We start from the raw sequence: 14,228 nt of genomic DNA, 5'->3' as shown, positions 1-14,228 counted from the left end.
TCTCCTATACTGAGTACTTTACATATGTCCGCATTGAATTTCATCTGCCATTTTTCCGACCATTCGAAAATTTTTTTTAGATCTTCCTGTAGTTTTGCAGGAGTCCTTTTCAGATTTAATTACACGTCCTATTTTAGTGTCATCAGCAAATTTACTTATGTTGCTGTCTATGCCAATATCTATGTCGTTTATGTATATAATAAATAATAATCGTCCAAGTATTGAGCCTTGGGGAACTCCACTAGTGACGTTGCTCCAATGCGATTTAGTGCCGTTTATGCTCACTCGCTGTTTCCTGTCCCGTAACCACGCCCTAATCCATTTAAGGATATTACCTCTGATGCCATGTGCTTCTACCTTTCTAATTAGTCTTTTGTAGGGGACTCTGTCGAACGCTTTACTAAAGTCGAGATATACCACATCATAATTTTGCCCCTCGTCCACCGATTCGAAAACTGATGAAAAGAATGTTAATAGATTAGTTAGACATGAACGCCTTCTTGTGAAGCCATGTTGGGAATCTTTGATCAACTTGTGCTTCTCCAGGTGGTTTCGAATAGAGTTTGAAATGATTGATTCTAGTAATTTGCCTACTATTGATGTTAGACTGATTGGGCGGTAGTTAGAGGATAGTGATCTATCCCCCTTCTTGAAAATCGGTATTACATTCGCTATCCTCCAGGATTCTGGTACTACACCTGTTTTTAAGGACATGTTAAACAACTTTGCTAAGGGCATACTAAGCTCTTCCTTACATTCCTTTAATACTCTGGCAAATATCTCATCGGGACCAGGTGATTTATTAGGCTTCAGTTTGTCTATTTGCTTATTAACATGGTTACTAGTCACTACTATCTCTCTTAATTTGTTTTCTTCACTTTCTCTGAATAGAGTCGGTGCCTCGGGTATCATGTTTAAATTTTCGGTGGTGAAAACTGTTGAAAAATATTTATTCAGATCATTGCTCATTTCTCCATCGTTATCAGTTAGCTCGCCGGTATCCGACTGTATTGGTCCAATCTTATCTCGTGTTTTAGATTGATACATTTGGTAGAATCCTTTGGGGTTTGTCTTCGCCTCCCTTGCTATCTTCAGTTCATTATTCCTCTTTGCTTTTCTTATCTCGGTCTTAACCCTACCGGCCAATACCTTATAATACTCCCGGAGGTAAATTTCGCCACGGTTTATCCTTCTACCTATAGCCTTCCTTTGGCCAATAATGTTCTTTAAATAATTATTTATCCATTTAGGGTCATTGTTGTCTGATTTGAGTTTTTTGTATGGTATGTTCTGCCTTTGTGCATTAAGTAACTCATTATTTAAATTGTCGTGGAACTCGACAATCTCAGATCTCGTTATCAGGTCGGTGTCATCTGTCAGGTTCACGCCCAAGCGCGACACCCCCTCTTTCAGCTGCCGCTTTAAACTATCAAAGTTTGCCCTTCTGAAATCTGGGACTTTAATGGAATTTTCCTTGTGTCTGACCTGAAAATCTAACTGGAATCTAATTTCTTTGTGATCGCTGTTTGCAAGTTCGTTCCCTACCTCGACATTGCTAATAAGGTTTTCTCTGTTCGACAAAACTAAATCGAGTATATTATTACCCCGGGTGGGTTCGGTTATATGTTGACTTAGGAAACAGTCCTGGATCGTTTCGAGGAAATCCTCTGATACTGAGTTACCCGTAAGGTCAGTCCAATCTATTTGGCCAGGGTTAAAATCGCTTACTATACAGACTTTGTTGTGTATGGAAGCCCTGCGCATTTCATTCCAGATAAGTCGCTCGTTAACTGTATCAAGATTGGGAGGTCTATATTTTACTCCTATGATTAATTTTTCCCTACCATCGATTAATTCTATCCAAATTGTTTCTGTATTCTGCTAAACTTTTATTTCCTTATTTATTTCACACTTTAGATTATCCCTGACATACCATAGATTGCTACTCCGCCTCCTTTCCTGGTCTGCCTATCGGTATGGAACAATTTGTAACACCCGCAATTTGGTAATCGACCGGTAACTCACGTGAGTCTAGGTTGATCCATGTTTCAGTGAATGTTATTATATCGATTTTTTCAGTACATACCAAGGCCCTAATATCCATTTTGTTTCTCATACTTCTACTGTTCGCGTAGTCGACATTTAAGTTAGTCATGTTCTGAGTCCTCTCTATACCGCGTTTAGGTTTTAATTCCGTCTATTTTAGTTTTGTCATCATTCCTAACGCTATTTCCCTGTAATCTTTCACTTTGTTGACCCGCTCCCACTGCAGTCTCCTCCACCCCCGTGCCCATATGTTCCCCTAGCAGTTTATCACATAATGTTGTTGGACTAGTGCATCAATAACCTTGCTAAGCTCATAAAGACCTTCGTTGTTGAAGCACAGTAATAACTTTATAGCAACAGATATCTGAGTGTGTCACAAGGAGAAGTTCTCTCACCTTCGTTCATCCTGCCACAGTTAACAAATACATCTTGGTCACGAGCTGAGAGCGTGGCGGTGTTACTTGTGTGTATCACCTGAGTACTGAAGTGTGTCATTAACACTTATAAGGAAGAACACAAGCATGGTTTTAATATATCCTCGTCTTTATAGTAATAGTAACGTGAAGAAGAAAACTTGTGACTTCTGGATTCTGAGTAAATAATATATTATAAACGTCGTCTGCTTTCTCTTCCTCCCAGCACCAAGGTCAAGGTAAGATTGTGGGCGTGTCCCTCAACCCACCTTTCCCAACTGCTCTTCACTTGGCCACGCCCACGCAGCCACTGCCACCCCGGCAAGCATATAAGGCCCTTCATCCTTATCTACAGGCATCAAGTCAAGTAGCACCACGAAACCAAACATCACTATAATGATTGCTCAGGTGAGAACCGCCCAATATATGTATTCATTAACTAACTGTTAATAAGTATGAAATGTGACTTATAATAACAAATTTAATTAATACAACATAATTCCAAAATCTTCCCGAAGAAGTAAACACATTCGGTATATAACTTTGAGAAATATTATTAAAATATTAAACGAAGTCAAATATTATTGGAAATAAAATAACAATGTATATTTGTAAAACGCTCAACATCTTTGTATCCGCAGCTACGATTCTCACATTTGTGGACCAGTTTCTTTAGCACATTATAGAGTGACACCTGTAAGACATGTTGGTAATTTCATCTCTCACAGACCGCCGTCGTGCTGGCACTGGTGGCCGTGGCTGTAGCTGCCCCCTCCCAGCCCTCCTACGGCTACACCCCCGCACCCGCCTACGAGGTAACTGCCTCCTTCACCACTGTCATAACCACAATTACTTTACTTAAATAATTCATAAAGGAACATGTGTCAATACCATCGACACAGTATTACATTAGCTTCGGTGAAACATACCGTAAAAAATATTCATTCTCTTACACAGTTCATTTATACCATTTCTCAATTACAGGAGCCAGCCAAGTACGACTTCAACTACGCCGTGAAGGACGACTACTCTGGCAACGACTTCGGCCACCAGGAGTCCCGTGACGGCTATGACATCCAGGGCTCCTACTACGTGCTGCTTCCCGACGGTCGTCTTCAGAAGGTGGCTTACACAGTCAACGGCGACTCCGGCTACGTGGCCGAGATGACCTACGAGGGTGAGGCTCAGTACTAGGGTGTGTCAATTTAGGGGGTGAACTGGCTAAATTGAAAATCGAGTAATTTGGTAGCAATTTATTGTAGTCTTTAAGCATGCAAAACAATATTCTGGCATAAATTTTTTTTTATAATAAGTCCTACCTACATCAAATGGATTTTTAAATGTACATATTTGTGAATTTATAACATAACCAGCGTTTGCACACATGTTACTGTTTCAAGTTTCAAATTATTATATTTTATTATCCGTAGTCTATTTGAAAGTAACCAATGCCTTCATACTCTCTTTGCTTTGGTTTCTTGTCATCAGTAGTCTGCTTGCTATTTGTGCTTTGATGTAACCTTCTCGCCTCTCGTGGCTGTAAACATGGCCCGCTGCTTCTGTGACCATTTTCACACATCTCTCCACACTTTGAGTGTGGGAAGGCCACTTCGGCACCTGCATTGGAGTCTCTTTAAGGTTTCTCAATTCTTGGCTAGTTAGACTTGTTGTCAATGGTGGCTCTAAGACTTCCAAACTCAAGTCAACCAATTCTGACAATTTGGTGGCATTGACGTTTATTGGGGGAACTTTTCTTGAATGAAACGAACAGTCTCCCAACTGGTCGTCATCTATTAGCGTTCCTCTAATCTTTAGAATGACTTCTACAGCCTCGGTTCGGAGATTGGTACATTGACTGCAAAGCATTGCTTGCAAAACTGCTTCTGATCGAGCATACCAAGCGGACCTTCTTGCCACAGGTAACACGATGTCCCTCACTACCTTCCTCTGTGTTCTTACTAGCTGCAATTGAAACAAAAGGTGATTGGGCCCATCCACCCACATAGGATTAAGTTTCACACTAAACCACTGGGGAAGATAAACTCCAATAATAAATTCAACAATTAACCTCAAATTCTTCAGCACTTTGCCCTTCAATTCGTGTTTGGAAATCCAAATCCTGCAGAAACGAAGAGCTGTAGTTAACCAACGGCTGTGACTGACAGGTCCAATCTCCAAGAGAGCCAATGACTGAGGCACTTCTCCTGATCTTATTGCTTGGGCAATACGATAAGCATAGGATTGATCTGTGCTGAGATCTTTGATGACTCCTTCAGACAACGCCGGAAGGGGAGGGCCAACTTCGACCTTTGGAAAGGTTGTATTTATTTCTAGTTGTGTTGCTTCATCCAGCATGATGCCAAGGGGACCTGACCACTTGTTGTTGCTCTTTGTAGGACCATCAAGTTCCTGGATGAGATGACGAAGAGGTAGCTCGCCTGTATGTAAATCACATACAATCCAAACAAGTCTTCTTCCTAGTTTTTTCTCTAAATGCGTCATTACACCCCCCTGCCATCCGGTGTTCACTGCAGTTGAATCTCCACCAACAGCCTGCAGTGAACTGCCACGTCCTCTCTCCTGAACCCAACATAAAATATGATCAGCAATGACCTCTGCATGTTTCTTCCCTTCTACTTCAGTTTCGGGAGCAAAGTGAAACAAAAACAGACCACCAGGCTCAGAACAGACAGAGAAGTGTTCTTCTTTGATGAGACCTGGAAACTTTCTGTTCACTCCCTCTACTTCTAGCAAAACTTTTGTGTCATCTATTCTTCCATCAAACAAAAGACAGGAGAGCCCTCCCTCGCTTAAATCTTTTTCATGCTGATCAGATATTTCCTTCATTATTTTTTCTTGTGCTCTTCTAATTTTATTATGATCTATCACCAAAGATACATCCTCTCGGCTGATGAGGCCTGCATCTATCCAAGCGGCAGTTGCAATTTCTGCAGCCTCACGAAGTCCAGCATGGTGGCGAATACTAGCTAAAGCAATGTTTGAAATATTTCTTGTGTTGTATTTCATTTTCTTTGGTAAAGGTTCAGATGGCTCTTTGGAACTATCATCTGATGTTGCTTCCTGTTCATCAGAAGAACTATCAAAGAAGTGATAAACATCTTGACACAGCTCTTCCTCTCTTTGGATGGCTTCTTCACTCTTCATTTTCTTCTTTTGTTCCCTCTCTCGGATTTGTTCTCTCTTCTTGGCATTAGCAATCTGCTTCTTTGTTTCTGAATAATCTATTGAACCCATTTGCATACTTCCTTGGCCTTCTGCCTTTGTCCTCTGTGCCTTTATAAATTCAAGCTCTAAAACAGGGATCTTCTTTTCACGAGGACAACCACAATCAATGTGGGAATTATTTTCTCTCTTACCTGAGTGAGAACAGTTGGATTCAGAACATAATTGTATGGAGCACTTGCAGGTCAAAATGTCAAACAGAGTATCAAGTGTGTGCAGAAATTCATTTTTCCTGGCCACGTTTCCTTTACCAAGTGATGTTTCAACTGCTTTGTGCCATAATTTCGTTAGTTTTAGCTCAATAGTTCGACTCTGATTAATCACAGGTGGTTTGAATAGTGCATTAGCTTTTGTCCATTGATGCAGAAGAGGGACTATCATGTCATTTATGAGTTCTTTATCTGTATAGTTCCTTCTGTCCTTTGCATTTTTTTCTCGAAGGAGTAACCCTAATCTTAGCATGTCTCTCACTGTTGGAAGTTCTGATACAGGAAGCTCCTTCCCTTTACCAACTAGCAGGCTCAAGTGGGTTGACAACTGACTTCTTGTCTTCAATTTTGACATCTTCACACTATCTGACAAATAGAAAAATATTTCAATGTTTCATAATTCAATTGTTGTTTCAAAAAATATCAATTTGTTTATCAAAAATGCTGTAACAGAAATAACATAATAATTTCTTAGAACATAATGTTTTATACAATGATATAAGTAACTGCGACAATCAATATGCCCTACTTACAATAATTAAAATGTAGAATTCGTCTGGTAGAGTAGGTGCAAGTGCAATGAGAGCAAACCACCGTCTATGATATCTAGAAGGAGAGTGAGCCGGGCGCCTTATCCTCACGCTTGGTACAAGTCAAAACAAGAATTAAACTGTCCCACACGGAGAGCCTGTTCATGTTCATGTTCTGACATGCATATTGTACACAAGCTATAGAACCATAAAATACTCCATAATCCATATGCTTACATGAGATTAGTTAATATCAAGTGAATAATTCTAATCAAGTCTCATTAATTTGTTGAAATACAGATATTTGAAACTTTAAGGTATAATTGATGTAGGTGAGGGTTATTTCAATTCATTTTTGTTTGCTAATCTCAAGTTTAGACATAAAGAGGCACAATATTTTGACTACCAAATTTGATTTTTAACATGTTGACAAAATTGACACACCCTACTCAGTACCCTGCATCCCAGCCCTCCTACACCCCAGCTCCTGCCTACGGCTAAATGAAGTCTCCAATGTTATTTATAATTTTATTTATTAAATGGTCAAATATGAACATGACACCTTTGTTTCCTTTAATTAATCTGACCTTCACACACTTCACCTAATCCCAACAACCCCTCCCTCCTCCTCGGCCACTATGTATTCTCCCTTCTTCACACTTTTCTCTCTCCTTCACCTCCTCCAGGCATCTCCTACAACTCTTCCACGCATCTTTTCCCCAAGGGGTTGAATTCTTTCCTGGGTTATTCCTAAAACAATCTTGAGACACAATATGTCTATGAGATTCCACTGTGTATCTGTCAGAGCACCTCAGTAGCTCCCTGGGGGTGTAAGAGAACACTTTCACACCTGCAAAAAATAAATGATGATGGATGTCAAGAATCACACCCATCACACTACACCTCCTTTATGTCATGAAATATAAATCCGGTCACTCTTAACACAACACCTCCGTCAACTCTTACAATGGGATACACAAATGTCCCTACTTAATGGCACCAGTTGTGGGAGGATTTTGTTGAAAGCTGTTCGATGTCCCAGGCCAGTTTATCGGCCAAAGTAGTAAACAACACAGTGTTTAAACCTGTGAACAAGTAACTGATTTATTGAATAGAGGCATCACTGTGTCCGTCTGATGACGTCTCCCGTAAGAATAATTTGTTGAAAGAAAATATCATATCTTGTACCAAAGCACAGTTGCCTCCACATGAAAGTACAGTCTACCTCATGAATACGCCGCACATTCTGGCGGCCTCGAAATTCCTAACCGGCAATTTCACTGGGTGCATCCCTCCCCATCCCCACCTCCAGACACACACAAACCAGGCAATAAATCGGTGTTCAGCCAAGGTGTAAAGTCAACGTTTACCCCACAACACGTTAGCATGGATAAATAAATTTATAAAAAAAAATCCTTTCCGTTTCTATCCATCCTTTTGTTTTAGTTACGACCAGTGAGCCTGACCAATATAGTGTGTAAAATATTAGAGAGTATTATATGAGATGCCATGATGGAACATCCACGAAACAACCTTGTAAAGGACTGCCAACGCGGTTTTATGCCGGGACGCTCTTGTTTAACACAATTACTCAAGATATTGGATGTTTGGATTCAAATTCTGGAACAGGGTGGTAATATTGACAATATATACCAATACTTTGCCAAGGCTTTCGACAGCGTACCCCATGAAAGGCTGAGAATTACACTGGAAGGGTACGGTATTTGGGGTTAATGTCCTATCGTGGATCAGACTTTCTTCATGATCGGAAGCAGTGTGTGGTGATTAATGGTACGAAAACATCATGTGTACCCGTGACAAGCGGGGTACCACAGGCAGTGTATTGGGCCTGTTGTTGTTTGTTTGTCTCATAAATGACATGCCAGAAGCTATACACTCCTCCATACAAATGTTTGCTGACGATGCCAAGTTATTCAGGGAAATTAAATAACAAATAGACTGTGAAGAGCTACAGAAAGATCGCTGTGAGATTCAAGAATGGTCGAGGGAATGGCTGCCAAGATTCAATGTCACGAAGTGTAAGAGGATGCACCTAGGTCGTACCAACAGTAAGGGGGCGTATCACATGTCCCAACGGGATGAAGAAACTACATTAATTGAGACAGAATGTGAAAAGGACCTGGGTGTGTATGTTGACAATGAGCTGAAGTTCTTGGGCCATTGCGAGAAGGTAAATCAAGCAACTAAACTAGTAAGGTCTTAAACGAGGTCATTCAGATATCTAGACGGTCCGACCCTCGTAATGATATTTAAGAGGGAGGTGTTTCCCCATCTGGAGTACTGTCACCTCGTCTGGTCCCCGAGATATGCTGAAGACTGTCAGTTAGTTGAAAATGTCCGAAGGAGGGCACCTTAGTTATCCAGAGAAATTAGTGTGTCTGTAACGGCCTAGCTTATACTATAGACGGGCAAGGGGTGACCTAATTGAGGTTTATAAACATATTAGAGGGCACCACTGTACTCATTCGAATGTGCATACCTGGAGCTGGCGGACGTCCGCCCCACAAGGGGTCACAGCTCAAGATTGATGAACTCACAAGTCCAGACAACTATGACGGCAAACTTTTTCAGGGTGAGAATTGTAACGGCACGGAGTGTGAGCTCTTTCAAGACCATACTTTACCAACACTGTAGCAGGTTCAGATACACTCAAGGGCCAATGCATGCCCATTACTTGCCAACAGTGCGCAACAGAGACGTGAACGACCGTCCAAGCGGTTAACGAGTCGATCAGTGGCGAAGAGGTAAAAAGTAAAAGTAAAAAAGTGGCATACACACACACACAAGGAAAATAAAAAAGTCAGGTGCATAGCTCAGGTCCTAAACGAACTAATCTTTCAATAAAAACAAGAAAACTATATCTGTCATCAATACAACTGGTAACCAAGTAAGAATCTTAATATGAAAATAACGAAACATTTTAAGTAGTTTGTCCCTAAAAAACAGCGCCGTGTAATACTGAACTCTCAACACGTCCAGTACTGCCCAGTAGGACCCTTCCATTATTTAAGCTTTCACACTAATAATGAAAATAATCCATCACGTCTGTGGCGAGATAACGAGTGGATACGAAATCTATCACGGACGGACGAACGGATGGAAGGACGGACGGAAGGACGGGTGGATGGATGGATGGACGAAGAGCATCATTGCTATGCAGTATACCCCCAAACTTTCGGTCCGGGAGAAATAAATTTAACGCTGATCAACATGGAACGACACTCCCCCAATACTATAAAACGAATAACTTGGACGTACCTGAGATATGGTGCGTTAATGTCCCCCGAAGAGCTGTTTTAACTCACACTTACCTGGAAAAAGGAAAGAAAATATTACAGTTGAGATTACCTGCCGTCCATGACACACACACACACACACCTATATGATTATTCACACTTAACTTACAGGAACAACTAAGACAGAAACAATGATCTTAAGCATTAGTTTATGCCAAATGGATTGAGAGAAAACGGGAGTCAACAAAGCAGAAATTCGTGAAGCTCTCTGTTTTTCGTGGAAATACAGCTGTTGCAGCTGCCTTTGACAGCCCAAAGTTTATTTCAAAGCCCATGAAATCATAGTGTAGGTGTAAAGAAATTTTCTGGTGGTGGTGGACGTTGCCAGTTTTTCTGAAAACTGGTGGCACTGGTCGGCCACCTCACCAGGCCGAGAACACCAAAGGCAAGTGTTACGAGTTGGGGATTTTAGAATATAGTTATACGTCTACCCAGATCCCAACAGGTAACAACAATAAAAAAAAACAGACAATCGGACTATAAAAGGGTAGACAAAGGATGCGAGTTTTCGTTGTATATAATAGAGTACCATAAATCCCTTAACAAAATATTCAGCTTATAAATTACCCTTAACCAAACTTAACCTAAACATTAACAGTATATACATATTAATAAACATAAAACAATCTCGAAGCAAGTGGACGTGGGGAAATTAACACAAGATACTAGTACTTAAGTGAGGAGCTGAGATGGCTGACGAGTAAGGCTGAGTATTGTAGAAGACGGTAGGTAGTCACTGCACGTAGGTTTAGAGGATAGATGATCCTGTGGTCACTTCCCAGAGCCAAGTGCCTCTCCTCGAATTGGAGCTGACAAAGAAGACTTTGAGGAGGTGACGCAACCCAGGATATGGAGAAGGGAAACCTCGGAGTGGTAACTAAGACGAGTCATACTCGTGTCTCGTCCCTAGATGGCGTTGCTCGTGGTGCTGGGTAGGTAGATCAGGACAATAGATGGCGTGGTTCGTAGTGCTGGGTGGAGGGGTTCGTAACACACCCCCCCTCCAAAGACCTCCGTAGCGCGGGCGCGAAGGAGGTGATCACCTGGTGCGTCTGGAGAGTAGCTGCTGCATTTCCACTGGAGCTCGGGATAAGGAGTCTGCAATCAGGTTATCGACCCCCTTTATGTGCCGGACTTGTAGATTATAGGGCTGGGTGAGGAGAGCCCAGCGGAGGATTCGCTGGTTGGAGGTCTTGTTGGTTTGGATGAACGTCAGTGGGTTATGGTCGGTGAAGACTAGGGTTGTTTGTGGGCAAGACTGGAGGTAACATTCAAACTTCTTTATTGCCAACACCAGAGCCAAGGCCTCCTTCTCTATGGTCGAGTAGTTGGTCTGATGTTTTTTCAACTTGGCGGAGTAATATGCCACAGGGTGAAGAACATCAGTGGTTGGGTCGGGTTGTAGGAGCACAGCCCCCACTCCGACACCACTAGCGTCGATTTGCAGATGGAAGGGCGAGGTGTAGTCAGGGGGGGTGGACTACAGGCTTGGAGGCAAGGAAGGCTTTGAGGCGGTGGAAAGACTGGTCGCACCTCTGGTTCCAGATGTAAGGGACCGCAGAACTGGTAAGGTCTGTGAGGGGTCCGGCCACGCTGGAGAAGTTACTGCAGAACCGACGGTAGTAGCCGCACATCCCCAGGAAGCGCATGAGTTCCTTCCTCGTCCTTGGAGTGGGAAAGGACAAGATGGCTCTAACGTTTGCGTCCTTGGGTCTCACCATACCATGCCCAACGATGTGTCCCAGGTAAGTCACTGAGGCCCGGCCAAAAGCAGATTTAGCCAGGTTTATGGTGAATCCAGTCTCTTGCAGTCGTGCAAACAGTATCTCCAAACGCACCAGATGTTCGTCCCAGCTGTCCGACACCACCACCAGGTCATCCAGGTAGGCGAACGTCCCACCTATGTCCCTGAATTAGGAAGTTGATGGCCCTCTGGAATGGCCGGAGCATTAGAAAAGCCAAACGCCATAACCAAATATTGAAAAGACCAAATGGGTTATAAATGCCGAGATTATTTTGGCCTATCCGTGAGTCACTTGATAATATATTTTCAATAGAAGTCCACCGTACTGATAAATTTGGCACAGCCTATGCTGTCTAATATATCAATCAAGGTGGGGTAGGAGTCTGTAGGACAGTGACCTGGTTCACTTTACATTAATCGGTACAAGAAACGAGATGCCATCGGGTTTTGGAATGAGAAGGCAAGGTGAAGCCCAGGGGGAGGTACTAGGCTCAGCTAAGTTATGTTTTAACAAAAAATCTACCTCCTTTTCATAATCTCTTTTTTTTGTGGATTTAGTCGATAGGCTGATTGCCTAATGGGTTGTACATCATCCGAGATTAGCTTAATATCATGTTTAAGTATATTGCAAAACCCTGGGAGGTCTGATGTAACTTTAGGAAATGTTGATAATAACTTAGTGAGATCTTTTGCTTGGGAATGGATTCAGAACAGAAAAAATACTCATCCAAGTTGTTGAGTATGTGACTGTTATTGGGTTTTCTTTGGAGTGAAATCTAAATTCTCAATAGGTCCACTGTCATCTGTCTCCGGCTCCGGCCTGACAAAACCAGATACAATACAGGTTGACTTAGCCTCTGGGATGTCTTCCTCTGACTGCCTGGAATGGTAAAGTTTCATGAGATTAATGTGAACAAGTTGTGAATCTTTCCTGCGATCAGGAGTATGGACTATATAGTTGAGGGGAGATAGTTTATTAGCAACTATATAGGGACCAGTAAACTTGCTTTTAAAGGGAGAGCCTGGAATGGGTAGAAAGAGTAACACTTTGTCACCTGGAGAAAATGATCTTTTAACTAATTTAGGTTGGGACTTCACCATTTTTTCTTGGACTTTTTTTAAGTTTGACTGAGCAATGGTTCGGACTTCAGTTAATTTGTCCCTTAAAGTGTCAATGTATTGGGAAACTGTTGCGGGCTTAATAGATGGAGTGTCAAACCACTGCTCCTTTACTATTTTAAGGGGTCCCCTAATTTGTCTCCCATATAGTAACTCGAACGGGGAGAAACCCAATGACTCCTGGGGACATTCCCTGATGGCAAAGAGTAACAAGTCTATGCTTTCATCCCATTCCTTTTGGTGTTCTATACAGTATTTTTTTAGCATGGATTTGAAAGTTTGATGGAACCGTTCCAAGCAACCTTGGGATTGTGGGTGGTAAGCCGAAGATGTGCAATGGTCCACACTGAGGTCTTTCATCACCTGTTTGAAAAGATTGCTTGTAAAATTGGTGCCCTGATCGGATTGAATCTCTTTAGGAATGCCCACTGAAGTGAAAAGGTGTAAAAGAGGTTTGATTACATTTTTGAAGTGATGCTTTTAAGGGGAAAATCCTCAGGATAACGTGTACTGGCATCCATAACTGTGAGCAGGAATTGATTTCCCCTCTTAGTCTTTGGTAATGGGCCCACACAATCCACAACAATCTTTTCAAATGGTGTAGAAAATACTGGGATGGGCTTAATGGGAGCTGCTGGTATACTTTCATTTGGTTTTCCTACCATTTGACAAATATGACAAGATTTTAGGTACTTTGACACATCCTTCCTAAGTCCAGGCCAATAATAGTGTTGGAGGAGCTTTTATATGTTTTCAGGATTCCCAAATGTCCTGAAATACCATCATGGGCAAGGGCAATTAATGCTGGTCTGACTGAGGTGGGAATTACCACTTGATGTATTTCAGACCACGTGTCTAGATGGGCAAGCTCAGGGGGCCTATAGGCCCTCATCAAAACTCCTTCATGATAATAAAAACACGGAAGGGTGTTAAAATCTTTACCCTCAACTGCTGCATGATGAAGTTTATTCAAAGATGGATCAGAGTGTTGGGCTTTAACGAGCTCCTCCTTACTAATGGTCTTATTGTACAGATCTTCTGTGGGTAGGAAGATATTAGAGGTGGTTTTAGACGAAGAGGGCCCATTTCGCACACTCTGTGACCGGGTGACAGCACAAGATGGGAAAATATGAGGAATAGTTTCTTTAAGGTCAGTGGTGGAGTTGACAGGTAAGGGAGAGTCGACTGTCTTTATGTTAGGAACCACTAGATCTCCTACCAAGTCATTACCCAATAATAAATGAATGCCGCACACAGGCATTGGGTCATTCCTAATGGCTATTTGCACTTCCCCAGTAATCAAGGGACATTGGAGGTGCACTTTAGCTAAAGGATAGGAAGAATGGGATAAGAGATCTGAAATTAGAACACTCTCATTAGTAAATGAGGTAGATATATCGGGAATGACGTTAAACAGGAGGATAGATTGTGCTGCGCCCGTATCACGTAGTATACGAATAGGGAAAGAACGAGACCCCTCCATGATTGAAATTTTTCCCTCATAGGTGAATGAAGAGAAGAGATCCTGATGGGGCCTTTCCACATTGGTGTTTGCTATTGGTTTGGATTTGGGATCAAGGGAACTACTTTTAGCAATTCGACACTTT

At 42.0% G+C, this 14,228-nt stretch overlaps 1 long non-coding RNA gene across 1 annotated transcript; it reads left to right on the top strand.

Moving 5' to 3' along the window:
• The first annotated feature begins 2,802 nt into the window (after positions 1-2,802).
• LOC121853388 lies at positions 2,803-3,553 on the top strand. The gene is made up of 3 exons (XR_006086311.1): positions 2,803-2,867; positions 3,188-3,274; positions 3,444-3,553. It is a non-coding gene; the product is annotated as an uncharacterized LOC121853388 (long non-coding RNA).
• The last annotated feature ends 10,675 nt before the right edge of the window (positions 3,554-14,228 follow it).

The sequence above is a fragment of the Homarus americanus genome, unplaced genomic scaffold (assembly GCF_018991925.1).
Source record: "Homarus americanus isolate GMGI-L3 unplaced genomic scaffold, GMGI_Hamer_2.0 scaffold52751, whole genome shotgun sequence".
Taxonomy (NCBI): domain Eukaryota; kingdom Metazoa; phylum Arthropoda; class Malacostraca; order Decapoda; family Nephropidae; genus Homarus; species Homarus americanus.
The sequence above is the reverse complement of the archived record's forward strand: the minus strand, read 5'-3'. Positions and strand labels throughout refer to the sequence as shown.